The following is a 14,085-nucleotide window of genomic DNA, read 5'->3' as shown; positions in this document are numbered from 1 at the left end:
AAAAATGACAAGGGTTTGAGTGAGAGGTCTAACTTAGTGTYTCCAAGTGGCCACACACCTCTTCAAACTGTACACAGTTCCTAAGTAATATCAATAGACTTTTATGAGTCAAAGAAGAGTTTTCATCTATAAAGGGCTATTTTTTAGGTCTCCTAGCTGTGCCGTTGAGGAAGTAGAGCAAGTCAACTTGTAGTTGTTTTCTTTGGAACWCAGCCCTGCGTCATTGCCTTTACACAATTACTGTTGTTGTTTACGCAATCACAAAACGGTTCATTATATTTGGAATCTGGGTCTGGTGGGCATAATTTCAAAGCTTGTTCTATTGCCAACATGACTGGCTAAATTATAAAATACGATGTTACAGTGTTTGGCTTCCAGTGGAGCGGTAGGTAGCCTAGTGGTTAGAGCGTTGGGCCAGTAACCGAAAGGTTGCTGGATCGAATCCCCAARCTGACAAGGTAAAAATCTGTCGTTCTAACCCTGAACAAGGTAGTTATACCCTGTTCCTAGGCCGTCATTGAAAATAAGAAATTTTTCTTAACTGACTTTGCCTAGTTCAATAAAAATACATATTTTTTAATTTTTCTAAAAATACATAATTTTGGTGGCATAGAATGGATTCAGATGTGCATTCAGATGCGTGGTCTGCAGCAAATCTTCACAATACAACAAACAGGCTCATTGTGTTCAGGACAACCCAGGGTATAACCCCATGTCATCTGGTAACTGTTACATCAAACAGGCTCATTCTGTTCAGGACAACCCAGGGTATAACGCCATGTCATCTTGTAACTGTACATCAAACATAGTGATCATAAACGTTGACAGCTGTATATGACATGAGTTGTATGATATGGAAATGTGAAGTACACATTTTGAGTCACGGGTGTTTGGTTTACTTGAATGACGGCGAAGCGTATTTATTTCTAATCCCAATGGCTAATCTTAAAAAATATACTGAGTCCTCGTAATTTACAGCATTTCCCTCACTCAGACAAAACAAAAAAATGGAAAAGTTGCCCAATTAGTAGGAGGATTGCCACTTCTTGTCGCGTGCGGTGCTCAATTTCAGAACAGCTGTCAGTCAAAAACAGATCTGTTCAGCAGAGACCCTGAGCTCTGACGTCATGTATAGCATGTTACTGTACAGACCCTGCGCTCTGACGTCATGGTAGCATTTACTGTACAGCACTGAGCTCTGACGTCATGTGTAGCATGTTACTGTACAGCCACTGGAGCTCTGACGTCATGTGTTACATGTTACTGTACAGCCACTGCATTCCAATTTAGGTGCTTATCAGTTTCCAAATCTGCCATTTTGAATCCATATACAGGTACAAGTGTAAAGGGCTACTCGACATATTAGTTGGTTCCATAACATGAAATAATGACTCCAAACACTCTCTTTAATAAGACTTTCACATTACTGGTTACAATATCGTAACCAAATGGTGTCCATCTCGTCAACGGAACTCTTCCAGCGCTTTAGTGTCACAGTGCTTACGCAGATATCATTTCAGCTCCAGTGACAGCAGGAACATATAAACTTTTTAAAAAAACAGAACACATTACCTAGAATGACATTCACTCTCACGGGTGGCCAAAATTAACAAACTGAAAACCATGCCCCCCCATTAGGCCATGGCTACACCTTTTCTGATAGGCTGCACCACTACATTGCCACCCACCACTATGCAATGCGAATATCGATTTCATTCAATTAAAAAAATCACGGGCCAGTGGAGCAGTGGTCTAAGGCACCGGGCTGTGCCGCAACCGCCGTGGACAGGAGTCCATAGACAGCGCACAATTGGCCAGCGTCGTCCGGGTAGGGAGAGTTTGGCCGGTGGGCTTTACTTGCTCATAGCTCTCTTGCGACTCCTTGTGGTGGGCCGGTGCCTGCAGGCTGACCCTGGACGTCAGTTAAACGGTGTTTCCTCTAACACATTGGTGCGGCTGCATTCTGGGTTAAACGGAGGGTGTAAGAATCGTGGTTTGGCGGGTCATGTCTCGGTGAAGCATGACTCCACCTTCGCCCTCCGAGCCCGTTGGGGATTTGCAGCGATGAGACAAGATTGAAAAAATAAGAAAAACTGACTCTCAAATGTGTTACTTGATTTCAGACAAATAGCATAGAACAAGTTGAACGAACCAAAGACTAATTTTCTATTATACAACAATCAGAAAAAAGCAATTCAGACGAAACAACAGTGTCATCCCACTTTTTACAGTGTCGGAGTAAGCATCAGGTCTGGTATCCTTCTTCAGATCAGAATGCTGCAGCCGGGAGCATAGCCTGCTGCCCCTCTGGCATCCCTCTGTTCCCCCCAGCCGGGAGCGTAAGCCTCTGCCCCTCTTCATCCCTCCTCCCTCCTACAAAGACTGGCACAGAGACTCCACAAAGTCGTCCGTTTCCGCGACAGCTTCCGCCTTCATCTCTACTTCCGCCTCCCTCTCCGCCTCCCTTTCCCTCCTGTTCTCCAGGTTGTCAGCGGCAGACGGGCCCCCTTTCCTCCTTCCACAGCCTCTCGTGCTCCAGCTTCAGCTCCTGGTAGCTCCTGGAGAACATGTGGAAGATGGAAGTAGCAGGAAACGCCATGATGAGAAATTCCACTCAGGATGCTGCTCAGCGCTACCACCTGACCCGGGATGCTCCTCGGCACCATGTCCCCGTAGCCCACGGTCGTCATGGAGATGATGGCCCACCAATAGGAAGCTGGATGCTGCTGAAGCTTGCTGGGGCGCGGTGGCGGCGTTGGGTGCCAGCTCGCTCTCGGCCAGGTGCACCATGGGAGAGAGAGGCCATGCCGACGGTGATGAAGAGCAGGAGGAGGCTGAACTCTTGGTGCTGCGCTGCATGGTCACCCAGGTCTGGAGCCCAGGGAGTGGCGCGCCAGCCGCATCACGTACAGAATACGTAATGCACGCATGAGACGCAGGACCAGACCCAGCTTGTCCAGGTACCCCCTACCTGGGAACAGAGGTGAAAGTACACAATGTTGCTTAATATGGTAGGTTGTTGATATCCAGGAACAGTTGAATAGTTAATGCAATATACAGTAGTTTCTATTTCAGGGCTTGCCAAACCATTCTCCTGGACAGATCCTTCCTACACCTGACTCTATTGATCACTTCCCCTTGACAGATCCCTTCCCTACACCTGACTCTACTGATCACCTTCTCCTGGACAAATCCCTTCCTACAGGATCTAACACACCTGACTCTACTGATCACCTCTCCTGGACAGATCCCTTCCTACAGGATCTAACACACCTGACTCTATGATCACCTTCTCCTGGACAGATCCCTTCCTACAGGATCTAACACACCTGATTCTACTGATCACATTCTCCTGGACAGATCCCTTCCTACAGGATCTGAACACACCTGATTCTACTGATCACCTTCTCCTGGACAGATCCCTTCCTACAAATCTAACACACCTGATTCTACTGATCACCTTCTCCTGGACAGATCCCTTCCTACAGGATCTAACACACCTGACTCTACTGATCACCTTCTCCTGGACAGATCCCTCCTACAGGATCTAACACACCTGATTCTAGTGATCACCGTCTCCTGGACAATCCCTTCCTACAGGATCAACACACCTGACTCTACTGATCACCTTCTCCTGGACAGATCCCTTCCTACAGGATCTGAACACACCTGACTCTACTGATCACCTTCTCCTGGACAGATCCCTTCCTACAGGATCTAAATATTGTATTACTTCGCCCACTATGGCCTTTTCTTTGCCTTTACCTCCCTTATCTCACCTCATTTGCTCACATTGTATAAGACTTATTTCCTACTGTATTATTGACTGTATGTTTTGTTTATTCCATGTGTAACTCTTGTTTGTTGTATGTGTCGAATGTTATGCTTTATCATTGGTCAGTCGCAGTTCAAATGAGAACTTGTTCTCAACTAGCCTACCTGGTTAAATAACGATGAAATATATATATATATATATTTTTTAATAACACTGTTGTGCCACACTAACCTAGCCTAGCTATAGCTAACCCCATTATAACACTGTTGTGCTACACTAGCCTAGCTATAGCTAACACCATTATAACACTGTTGTGCTACACTAGCCTAGCTAGCTATAGCTAACACCATTATAACACTGTTGTGCTACACTAGCCTAGCTAGCTATAGCTAACACAATTATAACACTGTGTGCTACACTAGCCTAGCTATAGCTAACACCATTATAACACTGTTGTGCCACACTAACCTAGCTAGCTATAGCTAACCCCATTATAACACTGTTGTGCTACACTAGCCTAGCTATAGCTAACACCATTATACACTGTTGTTCTACACTAGCCTAGCTAGCTATAGCTAACACCATTATAATACTGTTGTGCTACACTAGCCTAGCTAGCTATAGCTAACACCATTATAACACTGTTGTGCTACACTAGCCTAGCTATAGCTAACACCATTATAACACTGTTGTGCCACACTAACCTTGCTAGCTATAGCTAACCCCATTCTAACACTGTTGTGCCACACTAACCTAGCTAGCTATAGCTAACCCCATTATAACACTGTTGTGCCACACTAACCTAGCTAGCTATAGTTAACCCCATTATAAACACTGTGTGCCACACTAACCTAGCTAGCTATAGCTAACACCATTATAACACTGTTGTGCCACACTAACGTAGCTAGCTATAACTAACCCCATATAACACTGTTGTGCCACACTAACCTAGCTAGCTATAGCTAACACCATTATAACACTGTTGTGCCACACTAACCTAGCTAGCTATAGCTAACACCATTATAACACTGTTGTGCCACACTAACCTTGCTAGCTATAGTTAACCCCATATTAACACTGTTTGTGCCACACTAACCTAGCTAGCTATAGCTACCCCATTATAACACTGTTGTGCTACACTAGCCTAGCTATAGCTAACCCCATTTAAACACTGTTGTGCCCACACTAACCTAGCTAGCTATAGTTAACCCCATTATAACACTGTTGTGCCACACTAACCTAGCTAGCTATAGCTAACCCCATTATAACACTGTTGTGCCACACTAACCTAGCTAGCTATAGCTAACCCCATTCTAACACTGTTGTGCTACACTAACCTAGCTATAGCTAAACCCATTATAACACTGTGCGCTACACTAGCCTAGCTAGCTATAGCTAACCCCATTCTATAATTCTCATTGAGTGTAATTAATAAAGTGAATTTCATACAAAACAATTGTTCACCCCCCCAAAATATTGATAATGAAATATGTTGTTCCAACTGCCCCTGCACTGCCATCCTCCAGAGTCGTGTTGTTTTCCACCACCACCAGAGAAACTAGTAGGTAGGATGGCCACGGCATCAATGATGTTCAGGGCCCGCGGGCAAATTCTAGTTTGGATCGAGCATGGAGGAACCGCAGCAGGAACTCCAAGGAGAACCACGCTACGCAGACTGTCTCCACAACAAACATGTACGACACTTCTGGGAACACTCGCCCTGGAGACGAAGAGGGAGGGAGAGAGGGGAGGGAGAAGGAGAGGGAGAGAGGGAGAGGGAGAGAACAGAGAGAAGAGACAGAGAGACAGAGAGAGAGAAGAAAAGACAGACAGACAGACAGACAGACAGACAGAACAGACAGACAGACAGACAGACAGACAGACAGACAGACAGACAGACAGACAGACAGACAGACAGACAGACAACAGACAGACAGACAGACAGACAGACAGACAGACAGACAGACAGACAGACGAAAGATAAATAAATTATTAAGATGAAGATGGAGAGAGTGGTATGATAGCATTTAGATATGGGGAAAAGACATGGAGACTGAAACAAACTACAGTTGCCGAGAAATGTACCCTTTGTTTTCCCCAACAAAGCTTGTTTAACTATTGATGGGATAGACACTACATGTATCTTCACAATCTAAACGGTTGAAAGAAGGACATTGCATATTTAGTAGGTTCCTGGAAGACAATGTATTACTCCCCCAAGCTAACCCCTGGGCTTTAGCTCATGTTTATGTTCCACTTACCTTGCTCTCCTCTTGGCGTAGATCAGGCATGGTGCTGATACAGAGGCTGATGACTGTCACAGCTACCATGATCACAGAGAAGCAGGCAAACATCTTCCCTGCCAAGCCAGACTGGGGGTTCTCCACCACCTCTCTCAACCTGTGGATGAGAGTTAGGAAAAAATCATATGTTTTTACCCTTTTTTGTTGGAGATTTTGTTTACAGATCCTGTTGTCTTACAAATTCATGAAGACATAACGTAAAGTTATGAGTATAACTACTGTTCTCTGAAGGAAGGACACAGCTATTGGGATCGTGCTCGCCAGATCAGTGCATTGACTGATAGGAACTGTGTTACGCTCTTCTCAGTTTGTCTCCTGAACAAACAAACAAGAGAGAAGAAAGCCCTCTTGTCCCTCGTCAGTCTTTGAGCACGTACCACTGTTATACAGAGCATTACCACTGTTATACAGACCATGTGACCACTGTTATTACAGAGCATGTGGACCACTGTTATACAGACCATGTGACCACTGTTATACAGAGCATGTGACCACTTTAACAGACATGTGACCACTGTTATACAGAGCATGTGACCACTGTTATACAGACCATGTGACCACTGTTATAACAGACCATGTGACCACTGTTTCAAACCGTGTGACCACTGTTATACAGACCGGTGGACACTGTTATACAGACCGTGTGACCACAGTCATACAGAGCATGTGACCACTGTTATACAGAGCACATGTGACCACTGTTATACAGACCATGTGACCACTGTTATACAGACCATGTGACCACTGTTAACAGACCATGTGACCACTGTTATACAGACCATGTGACCACTGTTATACAGACCATGTGACCACTGTTATACAGAGCATGTGACCACTGTTATACATGTACTTGGGTGCTGGGTGAAGATGCTGATCCTGGGCCAGTTTAGCATTTTCCCCAGTAATGGTTAAGGTTAGGATTGAAGGAGGGGAAGCTGATCCGAGATCTGTACCTAGTGTTTAACCCTGCTGTTTCTACCTGCTCATCAGCCTGCGGTAGCCCGTCTCCGTCTCAGCCAACAGGGGGAGCCTCTGTAGCTTCATCCTTCTCTGTCTCCACTCCTCCTCCTTACGCTCACGCTCCGCCACCTCAATCAAAATCACAATCAAGATCACAATCAAGATCACAATCGAAATCACAGTCAAGATCACAATCAAGATCACAGTCAAGATCACAATTAAAATCACAGTCAAGATCACGGTCAAGATCACAATCAAAATCACAATTAAGATCACAATCGAAATCACAGTCAAGATCACGGTCAAGATCACAATCAAAATCACAATCAAGATCACAATCAAAATCACAATCAAAATAACAATCAAAATCACAGTCAAGATCACAATCAAAATAACAGTCAAAATAACAATCAAGACCACAATCAAGATCACAATCAAAATAACAATCAAGATCACAATCAAGATCACAATCAAAATAACAATCAAAATCACAATCAAGCCTTAGTTATAAAGGCAACTTCACATAAATGTCCCAATAAATGGAGCCGTCTTCTAGACCAGGTTCCCCTTGAAAAACAGTCAGATAAATRTGAAATAAACGTTAAATAAACAAACAAACACTTTACAGAAACAATGTACCTCCTCGACACGTGTCAACATGCGYCGGCGGCAGCAGCGTTCCATGTGGGCGGGGTCGACCCCCCAGTAGTCCAGCTCATCGTGCAGYGACACGGCACACAGCTCCCGCAGGAGGCGGAGCTTCCCGGCCGCCAGGAAGTTCAMGACGACCCGGAACGCTGTGGGGCTCCGGTCGAAAAAGTACTCCCTCTGGGTCTCATCGTAGTCGTCACAGAGCCYGGCGATGTCCTCGGGGCTGGAGCAGAGACGCAGSCGCCCAAGCCGGGTGAGAGGGAACTGCTCCAGGGTGGTCCAGGGGAACGTGTAGCGGTTACCTCCCACGTTGATCAAGGCCTGGGTAACAGAGTACAGAAAATATATCCGGTTTTATTGATTAAGTTAGTGTTAGGAATTTTATGAATAATGACTAAAACAATGTCTACATTTTGGTAAAACTATAACTAATTGAACTCTGCACTGTGTTATTATTATTTCTGATTAATAATGTTAATTCATAAGGAAGGGATTATGTAGTATGAACAAGAAGGAATTAAAACATAATAAACACCATTCCAACTTAGTCAGAGAGATTTGTGCTGTGGGTTATAAAGTAAGCAAAAAGGGTCGTTAAACTATGGTTGAACTGACCCAACTTAGCCCTGAGATGTTTAGATAAGGCAGTGAGTAACTTTTTAGGTCTTCCATTATCTTGAGTTGTCTGCTAAAGTGGTAATAAATTATAGTGAGCCTTCAGGAGAATAACTGATATTGTGTGTCACGTGTGTGCGCTGGTGAGTTGGAATGAACTTTCGAACCTGTTTTATCTTGGTTAAGAGGAGGAGATTTATTCTGTAACCAATGACGTCATATTTTGTGTATAAACTGTTGTTTATGGTTAAATGGGAGCATGCTCCGAGAATAAATACTATTATCTAATTTTAATAAGACTGTACCCTGTCTATTTTATGTTAATAAGTATCTTACAAATACTTAGAAATAGACAGATTGATTTTAATTAATGAGTACATAGAGGAATTATTTAATTCCCTTGACAGTTAGTCAATATGAGCTTCATAACTATTGAATACATGTTATTACATTAATGTTTCTACATGTCAAAAATTACTGAGTTGCTTTGGATAAAGGCATCTTCTAAATGTAATATAATATAATGTTATTATTATATTATTATTATTATATTATATTACTATTATATTATAATTACTATATTATTATATTATTATTACTATATTATTATATTATTATTATTGTATTATTACTATTATTCTTATTATATTACTATTATTAGTATTATATTATTATTGTTATTATTATTACTATTATTATTATTATTACTATGTTATTATATTATATTATTATATTACTAGTATTATGATTATAGTATTAGTAGTATTATTACTATTACTAATAGTATTATATTATTACTAGTAGTATTACTAGCATTATTATATTATGCGTAGTATTATTACTAGTATTATTATTATATTATTATAATATTAAATTATTATGATATTATTATTATTACTATTATTATATTATTTTGATTATGTTATTATATTACTAGTACTATTATTATTATATTATTATATTACTACTATTATTATATTATATTATTACTATTATTATCATTATATTATTATATTATATTTTTACTATTATTATTTTAATATTACTATTATATTACTATTATTATTATTGTATTATTATTAGTAATATTATATTATTACTGGTAGTATTATTATATTACTAGTATTATTATAATAKTATTATTACTATTATTATTATATTATTACTAGTAGTATTATTATATTACTATTATTATTATTCAAATATTGTTCTTATAATTGTATTATTACTATTATTATATTATTMGTWTTATTAGTGTTATTATTAGTATATTATTATAGTATTAGTACTGTTAATATTTTGATATCATTGTTATTGTTATTTGTTAATTACTATTATATTAAGTAGTAGTAGTAGAATTCTTAGAAGCAGAAATAGTAGCAGTAGTAGCAGTGGTAGTATAGTAGTAGTAGTAGTAGTAGCAGTGATAGTAGTAGTAGCAGTGGTAGTAGCAGTAGTAGTAGAAGTAGCAGTGGTGTAGTAGTGTAGTAGGAATAGTAGTAGGTAGTAGTGGGTAGTAGTAGTAGCCAGTGTTAGTAGTAGAAAGTAATAGGCAGTAGTGGTAGTATTAGTAGTAGGATAGTAGTAGTAGTAGTAGCAGTAGTACTAATAGTAGTAGTAGTACTGTAGTAGTAGTAGTAGTAGTAAGTAGTGGAGTAGTATAGTATAGTAGTAGGATAGTGTAGTAGTAGTAGTGGTAGTGTAGTTTTAGCAGTGGTAGTAGTAGAAGCAGTAATAGCAGTAGTGGTAGTATTAGTAGTAGAATAGTAGTAGTAGTAGTGGTAGTAGTAGTAGTGTAGTTAGTATAGTAGAGTAGTATAAGTATGTAGTCAGTAGTAGTAGTAGTAGTAGTAGTAGTGCAGTAGTACTAGTAGTAGAAGTAGCTGTATAATAATAGTAGTAGCTGAGTAGTAGTAGTAGTATAGTAGTAGTAAGTAGTAGTATAGTAAGTAGTAGTGATGTCGTAGTAGTAAGTAGCAGTAGTACTAATAGTAGTAGTAGTAGCTGTAGTAGCTAATAGTAGTAGTAGTAGTAGTATGTAGTAGTAGTAGTAGCACGTAGTACTAATAGTAGTAGTAGTAGTAAGTAGTAGCATGTAGTAGTAGTAGTACTAATAGTAGTATAGTAGTATAGTAAGTAGTAGTAGTAGTAGTACGTAGCAGTAGTACTAATAGTAGTAGTAGTAGTAGCAGTAGTAGTAGTAGTAGTAGGCTGTAGTACTAATAGTAAGTAGTAGTAGCTGTAGTACTAATACGTAGTAGTAGTAGCTGTAGTGTAGTAGTAGTACCTGCAGGGTGTGGTCGATAGAGGGCAGGCCCGTCGGGGTCGTGCGGAGCAGCTGGGGTGCTGATAGTACACTCCCTTGACTGTCTCTGTCTCTGGGATCTCTGTGAAGAAGCGGTCCAGGCTGCTGTTGTCGCTGCTGACGAGTAGTTGGTGAAGTCATGGTTAGCGTTGCTGATGATGGGCATGGTGGCATTGGACGGTGTGGTTGTGGTCAGGTGGTCAGGACCACGGACCTGGGCCACGGACCTGGGAAGACAGGAACCAAGACTGTTGGATGAATAACTTAGCTTGACACCTGAAGACGTGTACTAGCTCTCTAGAAAAACTTTCACTTTAAAGATGTTGCAAAATACTGGTAACTTTTACAAAAGTCCCAGGTTTTACAGAAATCGGTTGTAGACTCCCGGAATCAGGAGGGAATAAGCAGGAACATCTGGCATCAGGAGGGAATAAGCAGGACATCTGGACCTCAGGAGGGAATAAGCGGACATCTGGAATCAGGAGGGAATGAAGCAGGACATGCTGATCAGGAGGGAATAAGCAGGACATCTGGAATCGAGGACGAGGGAAAAAGCCAGACATCTGGAATCAGGAGGGAATAAGGCAGGACATCTGGATCAGGAGGGAATAACAGGACATCTGGAATCAGGAGGAAAGCAGGACATCTGGAATCAGGAGGGAATAAGCAGGACATCTGGAATCAGGAGGGAATTAGAGCAGGACATTCTGGAATCAGGAGGCAATAAGCAGGACAGTCTGTGAATCAGGAGGGAATAAGCAGGACATCTGGAATCAGAGGATAAGCAGGACATCTGGAATAGGAGGAATAAGCAGGAATCTGGGAAATCAGGAGGAATAAGCAGGACATCTGGAATCAGGAGGATAAGTCAGGACATCTGGAATCAGGAGGGAATAAGCAGGACATCTGGAATCAGGAGGGAATAAGCAGGACATCTGGAATCAGGAGGGAATGAGCAGGACATCTGGAATCCTCCAACTACGATTTCTGGAAAACCTGGGAATTTTGGTTACATTTCCTGAAATTGTGCAACCCTATGTATATAGGACAGGGTTGGGTAGGTTACTTTACTGTAATCTGTTAAAACTCACTAGTTACCTGTCCAAAATTGTTGTCAGTAATGTCATTTTTGGATTACCCAAACTCAGTAACATAATTGGATTGCTTTCAGTTACTTTTGGATTACTTTCCCCTTAAGAGGCAATAGAAGAAGACAAAAATGATCCATCAAACGCATTTGGTGTGTCATCATAGTGGTCTCTGATTGGTGGTCATCATTTGATGTGTCATCATAGTGGTTTATGACTTGTCAGACTCGCTCAGGTAGAACAAACTTAAATGTCCGCCTTTTTTCAATGCTGAATTGAATGTCATTGAGAAAACAGAAAGGTGTCATGATGTAATTTATTTAGCTAACATCCTTTCTGAATTTAAAMRTAATCCAAGAAGTAATCATCTAGTTTTTCAAAAGTGTYTTTAATCTGATTACAATATTTTTGCTGGTWATGTAACTGATTASAGTTACCATTTTTGYMATCAGATTACATGTAACCGATCCATTAGTCCCCAACCCTGATATAGGCCTATGATAGGCTCTACATTTATTCACAATTGTCTGGTAAATATTAGTCTTTAGACATCCAATTTAACAGTTATTGCATAGGCCTGGCCCMAGAATAYCCCTGCCAGTTGGAAAAGCTATCATTATGAATCTATTGTGACTACTGCACTACACCATGGTCCCTGCCCGAATGGAACCCTTTATAGTGTACTATTACTTTGGACCATCAGCCCCATACCTTGCACTGTGTAGAGAATAGGTTGCCATTTGGAATGCATTGCCTATCATGTCTTGTTCCAAATCAATTCCAAACGCCCAAAATACTTTAGCCTGATTTACATTTGAGATCTAAAATGTGATAAATGTGATAGATGTCTGCCATCTTGAGTCTGCCWGTAAGCCATTTGACAAACGTGTGAATAAAATATGAGGCTGAAATATAATATGAATATGGATATATATGATGACGTAGAAATAAATCCATTGTAGATATATTTATAGGGCTATATATATATACATATAACAATAATTTGTGAATAGCTTTATAGGGAAAACAAATGATTTCACTTGTTTTTTTGTGTGTTTTTTAACATCTATTTGGCCTTCATAGCAACAACAACAAAAAATTGTAATGMATATATGCGTGGCAAAATAATTACTTCACAAAGACAGAACGTTACTTACCGTCGCTGACAACTCGTTTTATCCTCTCTTACTTTATGGTGAATTGACTTCCATCATAGGCGATTTATTTCGCGTCAACATCCTTCAAATTGACCGGCCATACGTGCGCTCCGCTGCACGCAGACAACTTTACGATYTATGGTAGGCCTATTCAAAAACGGACCGGCAGCGAAAACAAAGTACGAAACGAAATGGGAGTGATGTCTGTCCATGTTTAGGCTACCCCGAGAGCTCTCGTTTTGTTCCAAAAACAACCCACTGGGCACACACACTGGTTGAATCAACGTTGTTTCACTTGGAATATACTTTGAATTGACGTCTGTGCCCAGTGGGAACTGCTCGTCTCCCCGCAACACAGGGCCGTCCCTACAGAGTAGGCACAGCGCGTTCACGTTCGGGAACTAATCTAGAGTGTTTTGCCCCTATCCGTATTAATTCCACATCATCTACATTGGTTCAGCAGGTGGTTGGGGACAGGCGGCACCTGGAAGAGCATTGTCAGATTTGAGAATAAAAGCGATTATCTAACGGTTCTGTCCTCTGAAAACCTCTCTCCCCCTCTGGTGTCTCTCTCTCCCTTTCTTGCTATGACTCTTTATCTCTCTCCCTCTCTCTCTCTTTCTTTGTGTGTGTGAAAAAATGTTCCCCTTTAGTGTACTGCATGACYGCTTGTTTACAATTGGACACATACTGTAAAGCCTTTATCTAACGTTTTTATAGCCTGCAGATTTAGAATTCCAAACACAGAGAGGATTAGTGCAGTACAGAGAAAGATGAGGTTCCCAGCCTCCATTTAATTTATGTCAGCAGACTTCTGCCTTGAACAGATGAACTTCACACACATGCACAAACACATGCACGCAGCCACACACAATCTCTCTCCCACACACACACAGCTTTGTTTTTGTGACATTTTAGGACTTTTTGGAGTGTAAAAATGTTTGACCAACAGAAATTATATTTTCTCCTAACCATGAATCTAACCTTAACCTTAACCACAAAAACCCTAACCATAAATCTAACCCTAACCATAAATCTAACCCTAACCATAAATCTAGCCTTAACCTTAACCACAAAAACCCTAACCATAAATCGAACCCTAACCATAAATCTAACCCTAACCTTAACCTTAACCACAAAAACCCCTAACCATAAATCTAACCCTAACCCTAACCATAAATCTAACCCTAACCATAAATCTAACCTTAACCTTAACCCCAAAACCCCAAAC

The 14,085-nt window shown here is 40.9% G+C and overlaps 1 pseudogene; it reads right to left on the bottom strand.

The window, feature by feature from the left end:
- Positions 1-2,373: 2,373 nt before the first annotated feature.
- LOC111968277 (voltage-gated potassium channel regulatory subunit KCNG4-like) lies at positions 2,374-13,424 on the bottom strand (annotated as a pseudogene).
- Positions 13,425-14,085: the final 661 nt, after the last annotated feature.

Source organism: Salvelinus sp. IW2-2015, linkage group LG8 (genome assembly GCF_002910315.2).
Source record: "Salvelinus sp. IW2-2015 linkage group LG8, ASM291031v2, whole genome shotgun sequence".
NCBI classification, from domain to species: Eukaryota; Metazoa; Chordata; class Actinopteri; order Salmoniformes; family Salmonidae; genus Salvelinus; species Salvelinus sp. IW2-2015.
Note: the sequence above shows the minus strand (reverse complement) of the source record. Positions and strands in the feature narration are given on the sequence as shown.